Raw genomic sequence first — 24448 nt, 5'->3', positions numbered from 1 at the left:
AGAGGAAAATGACTCGCGAGAAGGGACGAAGCACTGGGACAGATCTGACGGCCTTTAAGCGCCTGCATCGGACGGCTGGGGCTCGACCGGCCCAACTGTTGGGCCGGCGTGCCGGCGCCTAGCGTCCCCCAAATGGAAATCATTCTAACACAACGCAACGCAACGGAGCGTCCTGTTGGCGTTGGCACCAAGAAAGGAAAGCAGACTGAGCTCCGCCGATCTTGCAGAAGCAGCAGCCATGGCCGCTCCTCCTCCTCCTCCTCCTCCTCTGGATCAGCAAGTAAGCATCACTGTAATCCTTCATCCGCTGCCTCTCCTCTCCTCTGGGTGTTCCTGATCCGATTTCCCCACTCCCCTCCCTGCAGCTGCAGCCCATGGCGGAAGGGTCGGCGGCGAGCAAGCTGCGCAAGCTGGAGCACCACCACCAGGGCGCCGGCGATGAGCCGTCCTTCCGGATGGGCGACCTTCCTGGGGTAACCTCCATCCCGCCACCTCCTCTTTTCACTTATTGTTGTGGTCTTCTGGATCTGTGGTTTGGTGTTCTCCATGGATCTGCATCTCTAGGCCGAAAAATTGGTCCTTTGTTGCCTGCAAGGTCTTCGATAATTGTAATTTGTTTTCTCTTGAAGTGAGGCTTTGTGTCTAGGGTTTCTTGCTCAACTTGTTTGCTAGAGTAGAGGACACCAGCTTCCTTAATTTGTTAGAGGAAGGAACAAATATTGGTGGGTCACTTCTGCTGAACATTGGTGGTTTCACATTCCAACTAAATTACATTCTGAAACAGGTTACTGCAAAAACCAACAAGCACGGGTAGAAAAAGGGCCTATTGTCCCGGTTGGTAAGGGCCTTTTGTCCCGGTTCTTACACGAACCGGGACAGATGGGCCTCCACGTGGCCGGCGCGGCGAGCCCAGGCAGGAGGGCCTTTTGTCCCGGTTGGTGGCACTAACCGGGACCAATAGCCTCCACGTGGCCGGTGCGGCGAGCCCAGGCAGGAGGGCCTTTGGTCCCGGTTGGTGGCACTAACCGAGACCAATAGGCATCCACGCGTCAGCATTTCAGGGGCTGGGGTTTTTTTGAAGGGGGGGGGGGTTGGGTGTTTTGGGGGGTTAATTTAGGTGTTTCATATATTGTGTTAGCTAGGTAACTAATAGAGAAAAGTGTCCTCTCTTATCTCCGTGCTTGGTCGACGCTACGTACTATATACGTATGGAGAGGACTAGACGCGCTAGCTAGTAAGCAAATGAAGGAAACAGAAGATCGTCATGAACATATGCATACAGAGAGAAGTGATATCGACCACCTCTCCTTCTCCGAGAGATTGGTCGAACAACAAGTTCTCGTATATCTATCTCACACTACCGGCTACATATATACAATAATTATCTCTTACAATATAATCTCCTAATTAAATTGTAAGAACACAGAGTCCACATAGTAGTCTCCGTTTTCAGCGATCACGTGGTCAAGGAAGAATGCCGCCAATTCCTCTTGAATTGCTCGCATACGATCTGGTGCTAGGAGTTCATCCCGCATCCGAAAGATCTAATTTGAAGAAGGGGGTCAATACATATATATATATATGAATAAATGAAACTCGACACAAATGATGGTAATAAAATAAAATTGTGAATATTATTGCTTACGCACTTCATATTGTTCGTCAGAGTAGCCCCGCTCACAGGTCGTGTGGCGGATGGACTCGCAAACGTAGTATCCACAGAAATCATTCCCTTGTTCCTGCCACAACCACTTTACAAGAAATAGAGGTCAATCAAACTGATAAGCAAGCAGGCTAAATGGTATTGATGAAACTAGCGTTTGAATCACTAGGAGATGCGCGGAACATGCTACTATTGTACTTACTTTCGGGTGTCTAAATTGCAGCTTCTTCGGCAGTCCCGGAGCTTTTTTGGTGAATTTTATCCAAACCCTGCTAGACAAAGAAAACAATTACTTGATATCAGGAAATGAACAAAGTTGCTGATATGGTGGATAATGATCGATTTAACTTACTTCTCGAGCATTTGAGTCATGTCCGCATAGTCCTGGGGATCTTTTCGTCTCGAGTCTAAGACGGTTACTACTCCCTGCTCAAGCTTAATCTCTAGGAGAATATAGTGGAAGCTGCGCACGCATGCATAAGTCATCAATTACATTACCATAACCTGGACTAATAAGGGAAACCGAATATGCACAAGACAGGAACACTCACTTGAAGTTGTAAGGAAAGAGTATTATATCTTTGTTTTCATTTATTACCAACGATCGTAGCAAGTTGGCCTCGGTATTTTCGGCATGATATTTAACCTCAGTTGCATCTATGAGATTTGTGTTAATGAACCAAATATCACCGATTTGTCTTTTCTTCAATTCGGTAATCTTCAATCTGCATAATATAGTGAGGATAATTATAAATACATGCAATGAAAGAGCTGACCTATATAGAGAGACTTAATGACAGAAGTAGTACTACTTACAGACAGTAGCAAGTGATCGTTGATTTATCGAGGGCCTTTTGATTGAAAAACTGGAAGAACTCCTCAAATGGAACATTCAGCAGTTCAATTCCAACGAGGTCACGCTCCGGTTTAACTCTCAGCGTCAAAGTATTCATCCCATCAGACTCTCTGCAGGTTTTAATCTTCGCATCATCGTTGTTAGAGATCTTTCATCTTTGACGAGAGGCTTCCCCCTCGTGTTGAAGTTATCGGGACACGGGGTATATTAATAGAGGAGAAAAAGAGGAGAAGAAGATATTAATAGAGGAGAAGATTGAAGAAAAAAAAGAAGAAGAAAAAAGAGGAGAAGAAGAAAGGAATAGAGGAGAAGAAGAGAAAATAGAATATCTATTTTCTCTTCTTCTCCTCTATTCCTTTCTTCTTCTCCTCTTCTTTTTTCTCTTTTTTCTTCTTCTTATTTATTTCTCCTCTTCTTCCTCTCCTCTTCTTCTCCTTTCTTCCTCTTCTTATTTTCGTTTTTCCTCTCCTTCTTTTTCTTCTTCTTCCTTTCCTAGCTAGATATATAAAACTTTTCTAAAAATGTAACTTTTGCATATATAATAATTTTCCATGGATCATCATTTCTCATATATATCCATCTACAGCCACATACATATATAAATGGAAAAAAATGCTATGAACAAAAATACATATATACTTGGTAAATATTCTATGAACATCGTTTCTCATATATATATTAAAAAAATACATATATATATATGACAAAAATAAATATATATGACAAAAAAAATACATATACATATACACACATACACACATTTATACACATATACATATAAATTGACAAAAAATACCTATATATGACAAAAAAATAAAAAAATTGCAGGGCAGGGGCGGCGCCGCGGCGGCCGCGCAGGGCAGGGCGGCGCGCGGCGGCAGCGTAGGGCAGGGGGCGCGGCGGCAGTGCACGGCGGCGACTGCGGCCAGTACAGGAAGGAGGAGGGGATCGGGGCGGCGCTCACAGCGGGCTCGGACGCGGCGACGGCGTCGGTGCAGGGCGCGGCGACGGTGACGAGGAGGCAGGGCCGGCGATGAGGAGCAGGGCTTTGGCGTCGGGGCGCGGCGACGACGATGAGGAGGCAGGGCCGGCGAGGAGGAGCAGGGTGTCGACGTCGGGGCGCAGGGCGTGGTGTCGGGGTGCAGGGCGACGATGACGAGGTGGGGGCGGCGACGGCGACCGCGGGGCGGTGACGGCGAGCACGGGCAGCCTGGCGGCGTCGATGAGCTCGGTTGGTGGCACCAACCGGGACTAAAGGCGTCTTTTCAGCGGCCCAAAGGGCGGGAAGCAACGGCCTTTGGTCCCGGTTGGTGGCACCAACCGGGACTAAAGGGGTGGCATTGGTACCGGTTCGTGGCACCAACCGGGACCAATGCCCCCTTTAGTCCCGGTTGGTGCCACCAACCGGGACCAAAGGACATGTGCTGCCCACGTCGCGGCCAAAGTTTAGTCCCACCTTGCTAGTTGAGAGAGCTCGAGAGTGGTTTATAAGCGCTGCTGCGCCCACCCTCTCGAGCTCCTCTCAATTGCAGGCTTTCGGGCCTAACCGTACACTGTGTGCCTGTGGGCCTACTGGGCCACCTGCGGGCCTGAATCCTGGCCCATGGTTGGGTTTCTAGTCGTATTCAGGCTGTGGTGGCCCAGTAGATGGCACTTTTTTTCTTTGTTGCTTTATTTATTTTATTTTGTATCTACTTACAACAAAATACTTACTCTTGCTATTTTTATTTATTTTATTAAATTTTCTTTTTTAATTCTTTTTGCTTTTAGGTCACAAAAATTATAAACTTTCTGTTAGTGCCATTAGTTTTCAAATTTGAATTCTTTGAAATTTCTGTGATTCTTTTTCCTGCTATTTAATATTACTGTGTTTTATGATTCTATTCCAAAACAGATTCTGTTACTTTAGTTTCTAACAAACAAATCTTTATGATAATGCTTTTTGCTATTAAAATGTCTAACAAAAACATTCTTTATGAAAATTCTTTTTGCTTTTAATGTTTTGAACAGAAAATGATTTGATAATTTTAGTTGCATAAATTTTATATAATTTTAGTTTCAATAATACTAGAGGTTTATAAAAGTTTTTTTGTTGATTCCTTTTGCTATTGGAGTTTTATAAAAGCTTTTTAGTACAAAATGCACCATCTCTTTCGAAGTAACAGGGTTTCGGACGGAAACTCATCAGTTACGAAGGGATTTCATTTTTTTGAATTTATTTGAACACCAGACTTTTTGTGTGTTAAAAATGCACCATTCAAAGCCACATCATCAATTTCAACCCTTTCTGACTTTATTTGTTATTTTTCATGCATTTACTCATTTTTAGAGCTATATGACCCTTAAATTGAAAAGCACTACAAATGAACTCTGAAAAGGTTGAAAGTTGGTATGGTGTCATCATTTCACCCACATAGCATGTGCTAAAAAGTTGAGAGGGTTACAGCAAAAACTGGATGCATTTCGTGTACAAAATGCACCATCTCTTTCGAAGTATCAGGGTTTCGGACGGAAACTCATCAGTTACGAAGGGATTTCATTTTTTTGAATTTATTTGAACACCAGACTTTTTGTGTGTTCAAAATGCACCGTTCAAAGCCACATCATCAATTTTCAACCCTTTCTGACTTCATTTGTTATTTTTCATGCATTTACTTTTTTTGAGCTAAATGACCCTGAAACTGAAAAGCACTTGAGATGAACTCTGAAAAGGTTGAAAGTTGGCATGGTATCATCATTTCACCCACATAGCGTGTGCTAAAAAGTTGAGTGGGTTACAGCAAAACTGGATGCACTTCGTGTACAAAACGGACAATCTCTTTCGAACTATCAGGGTTTCGGACGGAAACTCGTCAGTTACAAAGGGATTTCATTTTTTTGAATTTATTTGAACACCAGACTTTTTGTGTGTTCAAAATGCACCATTCAAAGCCACATCATCAATTTTCAACCCTTTCTGACTTCATTTGTTATTTTTCATGCATTTACTGATTTTTTTGAGCTAAATGACCGTGAAACTGAAAAGCACTTCAGATGAACTCTGAAAAGGTTGAAAGTTGGCATGGTATCATCATTTCACCCACATAGCATGTGCTAAAAAGTTGAGAGGGTTACAGCAAAAACTGGATGCACTTCGTGTACAAAACGGACAATCTCTTTCGAACTATCAGGGTTTCGGACGGAAACTCGTCAGTTACAAAGAGATTTCATTTTTTTGAATTTATTTGAACACCAGACTTTTTGTGTGTTCAAAATGCACCATTCAAAGCCACATCATCAATTTTCAACCCTTTCTGACTTCATTTGTTATTTTTAATGCATTTACTGATTTTTTTGAGCTAAATGACCCTGAAACTGAAAAGCACTTCAGAGAACTCTGAAAAGGTTGAAAGTTGGCATGGTGTCATCATTTCACCCACATAGCATGTGCTAAAAAGTTGAGAGGGTTACAGCAAAAACTGGATGCACTTCATGTACAAAATGGACAATCTCTTTCGAAGTATCAGGGTTTCGGACGGAAACTCATCAGTTACGAAGGGATTTCATTTTTTTTGAATTTATTTGAACACCAGACTTTTTTTGTGTTCAAAATGCACCATTCAAAGCCACATCATCAATTTTCAACCCTTTCTGACTTCATTTGTTATTTTCATGCATTTACTGAATTTTTTGAGCTAAATGACCCTGAAACTGAAAAGCACTTCAGATGAACTCTGAAAAGGTTGAAAGTTGGCATGGTATCATTTCACCCACATAGCATGTGCTAAAAAGGTGAGAGGGTTACAGCAAAAACTGGATGCACTTCGTGTACAAAATGGAAAATCTCTTTCGAAGTATCACGGTTTCGGACGGAAACTCATCAGTTACGAAGGGATTTCATTTTTTTTGAATTTATTTGAACACCAGACTTTTTGTGTGTTCAAAATGCACCATTCAAAGCCACATCATCAATTTTAAACCCTTTCTGACTTCATTTGTTATTTTTCATGCATTTACTGATATTTTTTGAGCTAAATGACCCTGAAACTGAAAAGCACTTCAGATGAACTCTGAAAAGGTTGAAAGTTGGCATGGTATCATCATTTCACCCACATAGCATGTGCTAAAAAGTTGAGTGAGTTTCAGCAAAAACTGGATGCACTTCGTGTACAAAACGGACAATCTCTTTCAAACTATCAGGGTTTCGGACGGAAACTCGTCAGTTACAAAGGGATTTCATTTTTTTGAATTTATTTGAACACCAGACTTTTTGTGTGTTCAAAATGCACCATTCAAAGCCACATCATCAATTTTCAACCCTTTCTGACTTCATTTGTTATTTTTCATGCATTTACTGATTTTTTGAGCTAAATGACCCTGAAACTGAAAATCACTTCAGATGAACTCTGAAAAGGTTGAAAGTTGGCATGGTGTCATCATTTCACCCACATAGCATGTGCTAAAAAGTCAAGAGGGTTACGGAAAAAACTGGATGCACTTCGTGTACAAAACGGACAATCTCTTTCGAATTATTAGGGTTTCGGACGAAAACTCATCTGTTACAAAGGCATTTCATTTTTTTTGAACTTATTTGAACTGCACACTTTTTGTGTGTTCAAAATGCACCATTCAAAGCCACATCATCAATTTTCAACCCTTTCTGACTTCATTTGTTATTTTTCATGCATTTACTGAATTTTTTGAGCTAAATGACCCTGAAACTGAAAAGCACTTCAGATGACCTCTGAAAAGGTTGAAAGTTGGCATGGTATCATCATTTCACCCACATAGCATGTGCTAAAAAGTTGAGAGGGTTACGGCAAAAGCTGGATGCACTTCGTGAACAAAAGGGACAATCTCTTTCGAAGTATCAGGGTTTCGGAAGAAAACTCTTCTGTTACAAAGGGATTTCATTTTCTTGAACTTATTGTGTGTTCAAAATGAACCATTCAAAGCAGAGACTGATTTTGAATGGTGCATATTCAATACACAAAAAGTCTGTAAAGATCGCCAACCCCAACATAAAAAAAATGAGCATAGATGCGCCTATAGAGAGAATTCAACCTAAATTCTAAGAAATTTCTATGAATTTCAAAGAAATTTACTCTGAATTTAGGTCAAATTCCCTGTATAAGGGCATCTATTTTCACTTTGAGAGGAGCTCAACAAGGCAGAGAGGGACGGGCTTATAAACCGGTGTGAGCGCCCTTCGGTTGGCGAGGTGGGACTAAACTCAATTTAAAACAAAAACTAAACACAAAGAACAAATGGAAAAACAAAAAAAATTCAAAACCCCTTTAGTCCCGGTTCGTGGCACGAACCGGGACTAAAGGTCTAACTTTTAGTCCCGGTTTGAGCCACCAACCGGGACCAATGGTGGTAGGCCAGGAGCGAGGCCCATTGGTCCCGGTTCGTCCCACCAACCGGGACAAAAGGGGCCAGACGAACCGGGACCAATGCCCCCACGAGGCCCGGCAGGCCCCTAGCCGCACGAACCGGGACCAATGGCTCACATTAGTCCCAGTTCGTGACTGAACCGGGACTAATGTGAATATTGCCCTGTGACCAAAGCCCTGTTTTCTACTAGTGAAGTAAAATAACAGTAACAGTATCGGACCGAACTGAACACCACATTACACGACACCAGTTACATGGCTACATGACACTGCATACAGATGAACTAGTTTCAGGGAACCTGAAAACATGCGCTCCGCTGCCATCAGTTAGAATTCTTCTTCTCATGACAAAAGGGAAATCTTTATCTTATTTTGTAGTTTCACATTTCATCTGGATCTTAAAGGGAAACTAGTCCTCTGTTTTCAGAGCAACATAGAGAAAATATACTGAACACTGTCCATTTCAGCTATCTTTTAGCGCTCCCACAGACATTGACTCTACACACCTGTAAAAGCACCCGTGTATATACGCAAGATTGCTAAAACTAAAATCATAAAACACCCAATAAAAACTCCAAAAAAGATGCCATTTCCATCTGGTCAGATTTCTCTTTCCAATGTATACACTTTCAGCATTGTACATTTTGATTTGCAGCAAATTAGGCCCTTGTCGCAGGAGATTCTATCTGTTATAATGTCACTGCTCCCACTTAAAGAGGCTGTGAGGACCAGCATTGTTTCAACAAGTTGGAAAATGCTCTGGACATTCCACTGCAGTCTGTGTTTTTATGGGCCCAATGAAATGGATCATTGACCCTTCAATGCCCCCTTTGCAATCTGATGAGTATATCAAAACATTGCTTGCCAAGTTAAAACTAAAACTAGATAAGTTCATTGAGGCTGTGAATTGTGTTATTCAACAGCATAGTGGGGTAGGAGTCAGTAAATTCAGCATCAGGTGTGGCCTGTACAAGGAAGACTTTGATAATCTTGAAAGGTGGATTAACTTTGCCGCTTTGTCGAAAGCGAAGATCCTAGATTTTGACCTGATGAAAGTGTATTCCTCATCCAAAGAAGATCACCAGTTCCCTCTTGAGGCCTTAGTTGTTCAAGGCAGCTCTTGTGTGCAGTCATTGCATCTCGCTGGTGCTTCTATAAAGACACACTCAGGCATATGTGGCTTCACACTACTCAGAAGCCTTGTTCTGCTATATGTTGAGATATCTGGAGACTTTCCAGGATTTTTAGCAAATTGTCCAGCACTCGAGGACCTAGTGCTGATCGAGTGCTCCGGTGTAACCAATTTAAGCGTACCGCACCAACTTCATAAGCTTCAACATTTGGTAGTTGAGGAAATGGATGTCGAGACGGTTGAGTGTCATGCTGCTGAGCTTGCCCATTTTGAGTACAAAGGAAATGAGATCCCTATAGTACTTAATGGTCGCTCAAAGTTAGAGAAGGTGACAATAAGGTTTGAAGGCAGCAATGGACTGGCCCGTGTATTCACTGCAGTTCCAGTCATTTTCCGAGTGAAGATACTAGATGTGCAAGCTCAAATATCTGCTTATGAACAGGTTACCTGGTGCCTATTTATCTATTCTTGTTTGCTTACCTCATAGATCTTGAATCTGTGTTCTCATGTCATCGTATTTGTCCTTATCATGTCTCAGTTGCAGAAGGTGGCACCAGGACCACATGGCATGTTTATGCATTTGAGGCACATGACTTGTTTATTAGTTGTCCCCTCTATCAAACCAAATACCGACAATCACTAGTAGAAAACAGGGCTTTCGTTCGGGCCTGGCCAGCCCATTAGTCCCGGTTCCGCACAAATCGGGACCCATGGGGTGCATTAGTCCCGGTTCATGAGCCCAGGGGGCCGGCCGGGGCCTCGTGGGCATTGGTCCCGGTTCGTTTCGACCCATTTTTCCCGGTTCTAGGCACGAACCGGGACCAATGGTCCTCGCTCCTGGCCCACATACATTGGTCCCGGTTCGTGCCTAGAACCGGTACAGAAGGTTGAGCTTTAGTACCGGTTCCAGCCTCGAACCGGGACAAATGAATTGCCTATATATATCCCATCGCGGCAGCAAAGCACTCCACAGTGCTCTGTTTTTTGCTGGCCGGCGAGGGGGAGGGCATTGGGTGCTCTAGCTCACCTCCTATGCACATGAGGTGTTCGATGAAATGCCCGAGCCACACTAGTTAAGCTTTCTCCTCTCGAAGCTCGACCTCCGAGCTCCATTTTTCCCAAGATTTGTCTAGGTTTAGCGGTTTTTCACTCCCCGTCCCCGTCTTCACCGCCGTCGATCGCCCGCGTCGATCTCATCGCCGGCACCACCGTGGTGAGCCTCTTGGTCTTATCTTCTTTTTGAAAGAAAAAAAATAATCTTACTTTACATAGATACTTGTCTAATTTTCTTACTTTTGACACACATAATTATATATAATGCATGCAGATGAACCGGCAATGGATGTAAAGTGACAGACACACCTCCGAGTACATTAAGGGCGTGCATGATTTTCTCGAAGTGGCTGAGGCAAACAAGTAGAATGGTTTTATGTGTTGTCCATGCCCTAAATGTGGGAATACGAAGTCTTACTCTGACCGGAAAATCCTTCACACCGACCTGCTTTACAAGGGTTTCATGCCACACTATAATGTTTGGACGAGGCATGGAGAAATAGGGGTTATGATGGAAGACGACGAAGAAGAAGAGGACGATGACAACTATGTGCCCCCTGAATACGGTGATGTTGCTGAAGATCAAGAGGAACCAGACGATGTGCACGATGCTGCTACAATGGGGGAAGCTGCTGAAGATCAAGAGGAACCAAACGATGTGCCCGATGATGATGATCTCCGCCGGGTCATTGTCGATGCAAGGACGCAATGCGAAAGTCAAAAGGAGAAGCTAAAGTTCGATCGCATGTTAGAGGATCACAAAAAAGGGTTGTGCCCCATTTGTGAAGATGGAAACACAAAGCTCGGTACCGTACTGGAATTGCTGCAGTGGAAGGCAGAGAATGCTATGCCTGACAAAGGATTTGACAAGCTACTGAAAATATTGAAGAAGAAGCTTCCAAAGGATAACGAATTGCCCGACAGTACGTACGCAACAAAGAAGGTCGTATGCCCTCTAGGATTGGAGGTGCAGAAGATACATGCATGCCCTAATGACTGCATCCTCTACCGAGGTGCGTACAAGGATTTGAACGCATGCCCGGTACGCGGTGCATTGCGGTATAAGTTCAGATGAGATGACCCTGGTGATGTTGACGGCGAGCCCCGCAGGAAGAGGGTTCCTGCGAAGGTGATGTGGTATGCTCCTATAATACCACGGTTGAAACCACTGTTCAGAAACAAAGAGCATGCCAAGTTGATGCGATGGCACAGTGAGGACCGTAAGAAAGACGGGAAGTTGAGAGCACCCGCGGACGGGTCGCAGTGAAGAAAAATCGAGAGAAAGTACTGGGCTGAGTTTGCAGGTGACCCAAGGAACGTATGGTTTGCTTTAAGCGCGGATGGCATTAATCCTTTCGGGGAGCAGAGCAGCAATCACAGCACCTGGCCCGTGACTCTATGTATGTATAACATTCCTCCTTGGACGTGCATGAAGCGGAAGTTCATTACGATGCCAATTCTCATCCAAGGCCCTAAGCAACCCGGCAACGACATTGATGTGTATCTAAGGTCATTAGTTGAAGAACTTTTATAGCTGTGAAATGGAAATGGTGTACGTGCGTGGGATGAGCACAGATAGGAGGAATTTAAACTGCACGCGTTGCTGTTTGTAACCATCAACGATTGGCCCGCTCTCAGTAACCTTTCAGGACAGACAAACAAGGGAAACCACGCATGCACACACTGTTTAGCTGACACCGAAAGTATATACCTGGACAAATGCGGGAAGAATGTGTACTTGGGCCATCGTCGATTTCTTCCGACCAACCATCAATGTCGAAAGAAAGGCAAGTATTTCAAAGGCGAGGCTGATCACCGGAAGAAGCCCGCCATGCGTACCGGTGATCACGTACTTGCTATGGTCAATGATTTACACGTAATCTTTGGAAAGGGTCCCGGCGGACTAGCTATTCCGAGTGACGCTAAGGGACACGCACCCATGTGGAAGAAGAAATCTATATTTTGGGACCTACCCTACTGGAAAGATCTAGAGGTCCGCTCTTTGATCGACGTGATGCACGTGACGAAGATGTAGGAGATATGCCCTAGAGGCAATAATAAATGATATTATTTATCTCCGAGTTCATAATTATGTTTATGTTCCATGCTATAACTGCTATGGTTCTCGAGTCTGCAATAACCACGAGGCTCGGAGGAAGACTCATATGCACGTGTGGAATAATAAACGGTAAAATGTATTCCTAGTCTGGCCTCTAAGACTAGCTCAAGTGTTGCATGATGGTTATGTTTTCCTGATCATGGGCATGTCTATGTCAGCAACCTTGAGGGCACAATGTTAAGAGAACATTTGTGTTGAATCGACCCGGCATGATGTTATGCTAAGAGATTCATTCGTCACAAGTTAATGGTACATAACACAGAGATGGTTAACGTTTGCATGATTCCTTAGACCATGAGAGTATCGAGTTTCTTCATGCTTGCTTCATGAACTTTGGGGTTTGTTAAACGTCATCCGTAAATGGGTGGCTATTACGGCGGCTTACGGGTTCATGGAAAAGTGTGTCAAGTAACTTGATAGCTCAAGATTGGGATTTGCTCCTCCGACGATGGAGAGATATTCTCGGGCCCTCTCGGTATTACGGTATCCATCATCGTCTGGCCAGACACAGTGTGATTTGATCACTGGGATGCCGGAACACGGAAACGAGAAAAGAGAACAAAACCGGTAACGAGGTAACTTGCATGGTGGACAAATTGTTCGTCCATGGGCATGCAATAAATCTCACCTCAGGTGTTTGTGACATATCACGAAGCAACAGGAATAGCTCACTACAACTGGAGGTTCACTCGAATATTCATTCGTGTGGGTATAGGGGTCAATATGGGTGTCCACGGCTCCGATGTTGATCATTGATCGGAAGGGGTTCCAGGTCATGTCTATACTTCACCAAACCTATAGGGTCACACGCTTCAGGGTCATCTATCTGCTGAATACTAGACAGGGAGTCTGAGAGAAAATCACCGAAAAAGTTTCGGACACCGAAAAGTTTCGGACAGCGGAATCGTACCGCAGAGAGAGGTCACAGATGAGTTTCGGTGAAACCGAAAAAGTTGTTTCGGGTTATGCCATTAAGTCAAAATGTTTTCGGCACATGCCTGATAATTCTTGGAGGGTGCCAGAATCATTCTGGAAACTTTTTGGAATTTTCAGAAATAAAAACCGAAAATGTTTCGGAGCTGCCGGTACCGCTTTGGCTGTTTTCCGCAGATGAAATTCACTAATCTGAAATTGTTTCAGAACGAATCCAAAATCATTTTAGTGGGTACTGGAATTATTCTAAGACCCACAGAAATATTTTCGGATTTAGTGGACGCGAAAAATTGTCTTCATGAATAGTGAAAACGCATTCTTGTTTGCTTTTCGCAGATGAAAATCACTAAACCGAAATTGTTTCGGAACGCGTTGAAAATTATTTTAGTGGGTACTGGAAATGTTGTGAGCCCACATAAATATTTTCAGTTCGAACGTACGCTGCAAAATGTCATCATGAATATTGAAAGTGCTTTTTGCTTGGCTTCTTGGAGAAGCCACCTTGAGGGCCTTTTTGGTATTTCCCCCTTGGCTTCTTGGAGAAGCCACCCTTGGGCTTGGCCTATATATAGGGGTGGAGGGGGCTGCCTAAAGGATCATCCCTTCTCACATACAAGTGCCATGCATGATCTGGCTTCTCTCTCCCTCCCAGCGAAATAGTTTCGTAGAGCCGAAAGGCTGTCTGGGTTCCGGTGGGAACTAGTTCTGGACGGCGAAGCCCTGCCGGATAGATGACACCGTATGTGTGCAACTCTGTAGAGAGATCGTAGTTTCGGTCTTAGTTCGTGAGTGCCTCCCGAAGGGCTGTCCGTGTGACCGTCCGAGTTTCGAAGGTCCTCCCGAAGGGCTGTCCGAGTGACCGTTCGAGTTTCGAAGGTCCTCCCGAAGGGCTGTCCGCGACACCGTCCGGGGGGCTATTCAACCGCCTCCCGGAGGGCTGTCTAAGAAGCAGATGAGGGTATACATCCTCGCGGTTGGGAGGTTGTAAATCCTAGCTGCGGGGATCTGCACCGCCGATCGTCATCGACTCTACTTCCCGCTGCGCTACGAGTCGGTAACGAAAAAGATCAAACCTTGTATGCCGTCTCCATAGTGGTCCTGGGCTGGTGCGTAGGTCGGAAATTTTTTGTTTTCTGCTGCGTTCCCCTACAGAAGAACCTTTGCGTGAACCTGCTAGGCTTCTTGGGCGTGTATGGGAAGACAAAAGATACAGCTGAGGCATGGGAGGACCTGCAACGTTTGCACGAAAAAGACGGCATGCCTCCAAAGCAGTATGAAGGTCCTGCCAGCTACGCTCTTACCAAAGAAGAGAAGGAAATCTTCTTTGAATGCCTGCTTAGTATGAAGGTCCCGACTGGCTTTTCGTCGAATAAAAAGGGAGTAATAAATATGCCAGAGAAAAAGTTCCAGAACCTAAAGTCTCATGACTGCCACGTGATTATGACGCAACTGCTTCCGGTTGCATTGAGGGGGCTTCTACCGTAAAACATCTGATTAGCCATTGTGAAGCTATGTGCATTCCTCAATGCAATCTCTCAGAAGGTGATTGATCCAGAAATCATACCAAGGCTAAGGAGTGATGTGGTGCAATGTCTTGTCAGTTTCGAGCTAGTGTTCCCACCATCCTTCTTCAATATCATGACGCACGTCCTAGTTCATCTAGTTGACGAGATTGTCATTTTGGGCCCCGTATTTCTACACAATATGTACCCCTTTGAGAGGTTCATGGGAGTCCTAAAGAAATATGTCAGTAACCGCGCTAGGCCAGAAGGAAGCATCTCCATGGGCCATCAACCAGAGGATGTCATTGGGTTTTGTGTTGACTTCATTCCTGGCCTTAAGAAGACAGGTCTCCCTAAATCGTGGTATGAGGGGAGACTAACTGGAAAAGGCACGCTTGGAGGGGACTCAATAATATGTAGGGACGGATATTCTTGGTCTCAAGCACACTACACAGTTCTACAGAACTCTACCTTGGTGACCCCGTATGTCGATGAACACAAGAACAGTTTGCGCTCCAAACACCCGGAGCAGTGCGACGACTGGTTTACATGTGAACACATCAGGACTTTCAGCAGTTGGTTGGAAACACGTCTCAGAGGTGACAACACTGTTTGTGATGAGCTGTACTCGTTGTCCAGGGGACCATCTTTGACTGTATTGACTTACAAAGGATACGAGATAAATGGGAATACATTTTACACGATCGACCAAGATCAAAAGAGCACCAACCAAAACAGCGGTGTCCGCTTTGATGCAGCAACCGAGAGGGGAAAGGACACATGTTATGGCTACATATTGGACATATGGGAACTTGACTACGGACATGATTTTTAAGATCCCTTTGTTTAAGTGCAAATGGGTCAATCTGTCAGGAGGCGGGGTACAGGTAGACCCACAGTACGGAATGACAACAGTGGATCTGAAAAATCTTGGGTGCACTGACGAACCATTCGTCCTAGCCAATGATGTGGCACAGGTTATCTATGTGAAGGACATGTCTACCAAACCGAAAAAATAAAAGATAAGGAAGCGAATACATCATACGATGAGCCAAAGCGCCACATAGTTCTTTCAGGAAAAAGGAACATCGTGGGAGTGGAGGGCAAGACAGACATGTCCGAAGATTATGAAAAGTTTCATGAAATTCCTCCCTTCAAAGTCAAGGCTGACCCAAGCATCCTGATAAATGATGAAGATTATCCATGGTTACGGTGCAATAAGGAAAGGACACAAGCGAAGAATAAGTGAAGACTTTCTCCACAACTATTATGATGATACCATGCCAACTTCAACCTTTTCGTAGTTCATTTGAAATGCCTGTTGTAACAGACAAGTTTCGTATGAATTCCTGATACTTCGAAAGAGATTGTCCGTTTTGTACACGAAGTGCATCCAGTTTTTACCGTAACCCTCTCAACTTTCTTGCACATGCTATGTGGATAAAATGATGATACCATGCCAACTTTCAACCTTTTCGTAGTTCATTTGAAATGCCTGTTGTAACAGACAAGTTTCCGTATGAATTCCTGATACTTCGAAATAGATTGTCCGTTTTGTACACGAAGTGCATCTAGTTTTTGCCATAACCCTCTCAACTTTCTTGCACATGCTATGTGGATGAAATGATGATACCATGCCAACTTTCAACCTTTTCATAGTTCATTTGAAATGCCTGTTGTAACAGACAAGTTTCCGTATGAAATCCGGATACTTCGAAAGAAATTGTCCGTTTTGTACACGAAGTGCATCCAGTTTTTGCCGTAACCCTCTCAAATTTCTTGCACATGCTATGTAGATGAAATGATGATACCATGCCAACTTTCCACCTTTTGAGAGTTCATTTTCTGTTCAAAATCATTAAAAGCAAAAAGAATTTTCATAAAGAACTTTTTTGTTACAAACTTTAATAGCAAAAAGAATTATCATAAAAGATGGGCTGTAAGTAATTAGAAACAAAATAATATAAACTTTAACAAAATATATAAGTAGAAACAAAATAAAATAAACTTTAATAACATAAATAAAATTTATGGAACTAAAATTATGAAAGTATTTTCTGTTCAAAACATTATAAGCAACCTCTAGTATTATTGAAACTAAAATTATATAAAATTTATGCAACTAAAATTATCAAAGTATTTTCTGTTGAAATTCATTAAAAGCAAAAAGAATTTTCATAAAGAACTTTTTTTGTTAGAAACTTTAATCGCACAAAGAATTATCATAAAGTAAAATATATAAGTAATTAGAAACAAAATAGAATAAAATAAATAAGTTTTTTGTTGTAAGTAGAAACAAAACAAAATAAATAAAGAAAAAAGAAAATGAAAAATAGGGAAAAAATAAAAATTATGCCACCTACTGGGCCACCACGGCCTGAATACGACTAGACACCCATCCATGGGCCAGGATTCCCATTCAGGCCCGCAGAAGGCCCAGTAGGCCCACAGGCATGTACAGAGAGGTTAGGCCTGTAATCCTGCTTTAGAGAGGAGCTCGACAGCTCAGGCGCACCGCACCTTATAAACAGGTGCGACCCTCTCTCAGCTAGCGAGGTGGGACTAAACTCCCACCACCACGCCGCTGTGCAAGGCTGTTGGTCCCGGTTGGTGGCACCAACCGGGACTAAAGGGGGGCTTTGGTCCCGGTTGGTGCCACCAACCGGTACCAATGCCAGCCTTTAGTCCCAGTTGGTGCCACCAACCGGTACCAAAGGCCTCTACTTCCCGCCCTTTGGGCTGCTGAAAAGAGGCCTTTGGTCCCGGTTGGTGGCACCAACCGGGACTAAAGGAGGCATTCATCCCGGTTCCTGTCACGAACCGGGACCAATGCTTCGTCTATATAACTAGCACCCGTGAAAATTTTCATTCAGTTCATCTTCCCCGCCCCGACGACGCCGCCAGGCTGCCCCTCTGCGCCTCGCCGTCGCTGTCGTCGCCCCGCGCCCCCTGCCCCGACGCCGCCGGCCCCGCCCAGACGCCGTCGCCGCCCCGCGCCCCCCTGCCCCGACGCCGCCGGCCCTGCCTCCTCGTCGCCCGTCGCCGTGCCCCTGCTTCGTCGCCCTTCGCCGCACCCGTCACCGTCGCCGTCGCCGCGCCCCTCATCGTCGCCATCCCCGTGCCCTGCCTCCTCGTCGCCGCCCCCTTGTGCAGTGAGCTCATTGTGTTAGAATTAATTTTCCTAATTTAGATGTGTATTTAATTTAGATGTGTAGTTAATTGAGTTGTTGTAATTTCTTCATATTGTGTTAGAATTTTTTTCTGTTCATAGATTTTTTTGGTGATATTATTGTTGAATATGCAAATGTTTGTATGTTCATATATATGCAAAGAATATGTCAATTTTTTATGTTTTTTCTGTTCGTAGAATTTTTATGAATTTTTTCTGTTGTAATTTTTTTCATAGAATTTAAATGATTTTTTTTGTTCATAGAATTTTCTTTGTCAATTTATGTACATGTTCATATTGTGTATATATAGAAAATTGTGTATGATCAAAGTCATTTATGTATATATATGTTCATATTTAGAAGAAAAAGCGGGAGAGGAAAAAGGAAAATAAGAAGAGAAAGTGTTTAATATAATTAGTTAGAAAAATAATAGAACTAGTTAAACTAGTTTATTTTTAGTAAGTACTACTTTATTTTATTTATAGTAAGTGCTTAGTAGTTGAACTAGTTGATTAAATAAAACTAGTTTATTTCACTATATATAGAAGTACGTAGTTTATTTTTAGTAAGTACTACTTTATTTTGTTTATAATAAGTGCTCAGTAGTTGAACTAGTTGATTTAGTAAAACTACTTTATTTTACTATAGAAGTAGTTTATTTTTAGTAAGAAAATTAATAGAAATAGTTTATTTTTTTAGTTCAAGAAATTATTCCCGCATTGGCGTCGACGATGCCTATCCCGCATCCTCGTCGTCGACTCGGCGGAGGAGGCCGGCTTGATCAGAGGGGCCATGTCCGGGACTGGGCTCCGCCGGGCTGGTATTGGGAGGTGCTACCTTCCGGGGGACGTAGGCTGGTGAGGAGCCAGCCCGTCGTTGACCCGATCCTTGTTTGGTGGCGGTCGCGTGGGCCAGTGACGGTGCCGAGGCTTCCGAACTCCATGGAGGTGGTACGTCACCGTGTGAGCGAGGAGGACGAGCACGGCCATCGCTACATGGTTGCGTTGGAGGGCAGGTTCGACAATACCTGGCGGGTTCTTCAGGGATCTCACTGGAGCTATGATCCTTTGATGGTTCCTTCTCTTTGGGTGTCCACCGCCCGCGCCGATACCCGTCGGGCGCTACGGTTCTAGCTGTATTAGCGATGCTATATGTATGATACTATTCGAGGTGTATTAGTGATAATATTCGACGATGTACGGATGCAAGAGATGATATAGTTTTGCTTATAATTGAATGCATGCTAATTTGAATATATACTACTTTATTTTATGATTTGGTTTTGCTTATTGATTTCTCAAATTGGAAAAGTACTCCTACTTTGAATGCTAAAATTGGAGAGCACTATGCAAGGCGTATGCATTTGATTACTTGATAGCTTATAAGGTTTTTGTTTTTACAGAAATCTAGGAGCCCCCTCCATCATCCGCGCCGTCGTCCCCGTCACCGACCCCCCTCCGACCTCGAGGTGAGACCAGCCAAATCTCCATGTCAATATGAGTCCTATAATATGAGTCCTCAGGTTGACTTTAGGTTTTTTAGTACATATATTTAATTGTACAAGTTTAATATTTGAATTATGAACATAGGAAATGTCGTACTCGGACGACGAAAACCGCTCGGGGGAGTGCGACTGGTGCCACGACGACCGAGGTATGTGCGACAGGTTCCTTGAGCTGGACGAAGATTGGCGCTTCAGCATTAAGCTCGAGGAGACCTTCGATGTTGAAACGGTACGCAACAACGACAAGAGTTTTTTCATAATTAAGCATGACTTCAACTATTTGAACGTGTACTTTTCATCTTTTCCAATTCGACTAGCTTATCACATGCTATGCAAGATGCTATGTCTTGGAGAGGATGGGTTTTGAAGACCATGAAAGTATGGAAACAAAGAAAATTCACCTAAGGACCCATCATGGTGTGGATTTTGAAGTAAAGTTGTACAATTCAGAGACTGTAACCCATTTTGGTTGCAAAAATTCTGAAGCACTTTGCAAGATGTATGGTTTTGATGAGGGTATGCTTGTCACCATGGATCTTGGTGATCCTAAAATCGAGCAAGACAATATGGACATTTGGGTCCTTGTTGATACGCTTCCAATTCTTCCCCTATGTGAGTTTCTCAAACATAGTTATTAACTAATTTATATTGTTCATTTCAAAATAGTTGACAGCTTATTTCCATTGACAGCTTATTTTGATTGTTCAAACAATGTGCGGAACATGGTAGACAGAACCTACTACACCGATGGCTCTGAGTTAACTTATAAGGAGAAAAATCATCTGGTCGGATTTTGTACTGATCTTGAGAATTACAATATCTATTGTAAAACTCCTCCACATTATGGTCAATACGTGCCACTAGTGCACGTGTTGAACTACGGTAACTACTATGGAGATACCCTGGTAATATTTTTTACTATTACGACATCCGTGCATGTTTTGCATACTTCTAAAACTAGTACATCATTGCTAACTATGAAGTTATTACTATGTTTTTCAACAGATAATCCCAGAGGATTTTGTGCCTCATTTGATGTATCAGAGTGGTCGCCTTGATGTTTTGAACATACGTCCAGGTCATCCTACAAATCTCAACTGTCCATACCGGATTTCTAAAAGAAGTGGAGACATGAAAATCAAGGAATGGAAAAAATGTATGGACAGTCGTATGGAGGTTCTTGGAAGCAAAAGGAAGCGAAGCGCAAGAATTGGAGACAGGATGATCTCTATTCTTCATAATGGAGAGTCAGGGTCTATATTGTTTTATGCTATTTTACCTTAAAGAGGGTATTTAGGTCCTACCTAATACTGATGATCATGTGCTAAGAACAATTAAGTAGGAATGGTTCAATGACTATGAGGATGATGATCGTATGACTTGTTATTAATAACGAGTAGAAGTTGTATGATGATGATTAGTAGGACTTGTTATTATATATGATGATGCATGATGCGAGCATGAATAGTTATTATATATCAGCGGGTGAAATGAACATGGATTGGATTGAAGTGAAGGCAACATGCATGTGGTGCATGTCGAAAGTAGTACAATCCAAACTTGATCAAGTTAGGATTAGTATTACTTTCGACATGCACCACATGTTGCCTTCACTTCAATCTAAGCCATGTTTAGGCACATCAGTAGCGTTGGTAAACCAAGCACGGAGATATAAGAGAGGACACTTCTCTCTATTAGCTACCTAAATTAACCCCCGAAACCCCTAAACCAGCCCCTTTCAAAAAAAAACCTCAGCTCCAGCCAGATGCTGGCGCGTGGATGCCTATTGGTCCCGGTTGGTGTCACCAACCGGGACCAAAGGCCCCCCGCCTGGGCTGGCCGCAACGGCCACGTGGAGGCCCATCTGTCCCGGTTCGTGTAAGAACCGGAACTAAAGGCCAAGGGCATTAGTAACGACCTTTTAGTCCCGGTTCATAAACCGGGATAGAAGGCCCTCACGAACCGGAACGAATGGGACTTTTTCCACTAGTGAATGGAGTTTTTCAGCTGGTCCACTGTATGGATCTCGCAACCCAGCTGGAGACGTTGCACTTGGATGTGAGTGCCATTTTGTTGGTATAGTTACACTTGTACTTGGATTGTTTCTGACCGACTGGGTGCTCACGTCCAAATGCAGATGATTTATTCGCTCCATAAGGTTTCGGCACCTGATGATTTGGTGGAGGAGGAAGACCCCCACATGCGTCGCCACGATCATCTCAGGACCGTCTACTCAGCGGGTTCCGGTGTTACACGGGTCAGACTGCGTTGGCATGCTGTATCCTAGAACATGCTTGTGTTCTAAAGCACATGAGTGTACACCCCTGGACCACGAAGCTATGCTGTTATCAGCGTTATCGGCCTCTATATCGGCATCAAGAGGAGATTTCCCCGTCTGTGTATATCGGCATTGAGAGAAGATTTCTACCGGGGGTTCGTGAGTGGGCACGACTCACCTCAGAGCGCTTTGGCAAGGCGATCACCGTCTTAGATGCCACCCCTTCAGAGTGAGGAAGCCTATATCATCTGCCCATCTGTGTACCATCAGGCCTCCACGTACACTTGCTCCCTATGTGTTCTGGTGCGCCTTTGCGTACACTTGTTCCCTATGTGTTCTTCAGACTGTAACTGGTGTACTGTGTTACCGGTTTCGATGGATGCTCTTCTGTTGAACTGGCTACTCCCACTCTCCCAGTATGCATCCTTTCTATAAAGCAGGACGTAATGGTCTTTTCTCTTTGTTAGAAGGAATAGAGAGGGATTGGTGAAATCAATAATTATATTGCTTGAGCATCGTGGGCATATATATAGTACATGGTCATTTTGGAGTACAAGGAAAGGTAGATTAAATCCTACACATCCTATGATTCCTAAATAAACATTATACTTAACATCCCCCCGCAGTCACACAATCGTAACGGTCGATGCATCACGAAAGACATGGTTGGAGTGGAAACCAACGAGGTTGCTTAATCAAGGCGGTAGCCCTTTGTGCCGTTTTGTTGAGCTAGCCAAGAGCATAGGGTGGTGTAGCAGTGGTCGAGGTAGCCGTGCGAACATTGTCGTGGTCGATGTTGAGTCGGGGTAGCCAGTGTCGATGATGTCACCATGGAGCCGCGGGCGCAAGGAGGCATCGAGTTCATCGTGGGCGCAGTGGTGTCGAAGTAGTGGTGCGCCAAGAAGAAGATGGCGTTGACGAGGCATCGCGCCGGGTTTGCCAAACTTGGGGACACATCGTGGACGAAGGCACGCGTCGATGTTGTCAATGCCGGGTACGCGTAGATGGACGAAGACGAAGTTGATGAAGCGCCACACCAGGCTTGCCAGGTCCGGGGACACGTCGTGGACAAAGGCACGCATAGACGAGGGACCTGCACGAGCTGTACACCATGTGGAGGAGTCGAAGGGGCCAGCAGAGAAGGAGACTCGACGGTTGTGGCACCAATCGGCGTGGGGCTGATGTCACCAATGGTGGTCAGAGTATACAAAGTGGTCGGGGTAGATGACGGCGACGCTGGCGACGGGCTGGTGCTGGACGAAGACGAAGGGGGTGGAGGGGCGGTGGCGGTCGAAGAAGAGTGGCGGCGGCGGCCTGACGGCGGCGGCGGCTTGGTTAGGAACGCGGCGGTGGTGCTCAAAGTATGCGAGGAATCCGTCAGCGTGACGAAGACCGGCGTGGACGGTGGCGTTCATGCGCCGAGTGAGGCAGCACGGCACATACCACAGGAAGTCGACACGCAGTGACGACGAAGTGGACCGCGGGCCACGGCGCTACGGCCCGAAGGGGCAACAAAGCGGAGGCGGGCAAGTCAGGGCGACGACGGGAAGACCTCGAGGCGGCGTGGACTGCGTGCCGCGTCACTACGGCCTAAAGGGGCGGCGCAGCGGCGGCGCCGGTCGGTGATGCCGCGGGGATGGCCTCGGGCGGCGATGGTGACCGCATTCCGCGGTGCTACAGCCGGAAGAGCCGGTGTAGCGGCGGCTCGTGGGTTAGGGAAGCCGAGGGGAGAACCACTTGACAGGGGCGACGACATGACAGGAGGCGGCGTGGACCGCGTGCCGCGGCGCGACAGCCCTAAGGGGTGACACAAAGGCGGCGGCGGCTACGGGGTAGCCGGCGGGAGGATCTCGGGGCGGCGGCGTGGACCACGGTCCGCGACGCGACAGCCGAAGCGGCGTCGGCGGGAGCGGCGCGCAGGTCGGGGCCGCCGGCGGGAAGACCTCGGGGCGGCGTCGCCGTGGTCCGAAGGGACGACGCGACGACAACCTGTGGCTCGGTCGGCGGTAGGCGCATGCTCGGGGACATGCTTGGCGAAGACAGGCGCGTGATCGGTTGATCAGACCGACGGCGCCACTGTACGCGCCAAGCAGGGACGACGCGCAGATCGGGGTCGATGGGACGTTGTCGGTGATGTCCCGAGCGATGACAATGAAAACAGACCGGCAATGGAGATCACGAGGACGAGCGGCCGGCAGCGACGCAAGAAGGCATCCCTTGGGCGGCGCATCCAGCCTTGCTGCACGGTTGATGACGAATCAGCCGGTGTAGAGTCCACGCCGATATCGGAGTAGAGGCGCGGTCAACGGTGGCGCAAACCGGTCTGAGATCGGAAAACCAAAATGTAAACGCCGATCAAAGCGACCGGCGAAAGAGGAAAACCCCGATCAAGAGATTGGGAGAAAGACTCTCTAGGGCAGTCGGTCAACACGACCGACAGACGAATCCTAGGTATGGCGGTGTGGCCCCCGGCGGCGGTCATGGAGGGCGACCGCCACGGGGGCGGCGGCTAGGGTTGGATCAGTTAGGCTGATACCATGTTAGAAGGAATAGAGAGATTGGTGAAATCAATGATTGTATTACTTGAGCCTCGTGGGCATATTTATAGGAGTACATAGTCATCTTGAAGTACAAGTCAAGGTAGAATAAATCCTACGTTATCCTATGTTTTCTGAACAGATATTATACTCAACACTCTTGAAAAATGATTGAACGATAACTTTGTTCAATTACATTTTATCGGAAAAAATAAACTCTTGTGAAAGAAGTAAAACTATCTCCAAGTAAAAATGTAACTGTTTTTTATTCATGCAGGTACAACGATCGCTCGCTCGCTCGCAGCGCTCGCCTGTTGAAGTAAAAA

General features: G+C 45.1%; 1 pseudogene; it reads left to right on the top strand.

The window, feature by feature from the left end:
• The first annotated feature begins 197 nt into the window (after positions 1-197).
• On the top strand, positions 198-21818 carry LOC123171443 (uncharacterized; annotated as a pseudogene).
• Positions 21819-24448: the final 2630 nt, after the last annotated feature.

Source organism: Triticum aestivum, chromosome 7D, assembly GCF_018294505.1.
Source record: "Triticum aestivum cultivar Chinese Spring chromosome 7D, IWGSC CS RefSeq v2.1, whole genome shotgun sequence".
NCBI lineage: Eukaryota > Viridiplantae > Streptophyta > Magnoliopsida > Poales > Poaceae > Triticum > Triticum aestivum.
Note: the sequence above shows the minus strand (reverse complement) of the source record. Positions and strands in the feature narration are given on the sequence as shown.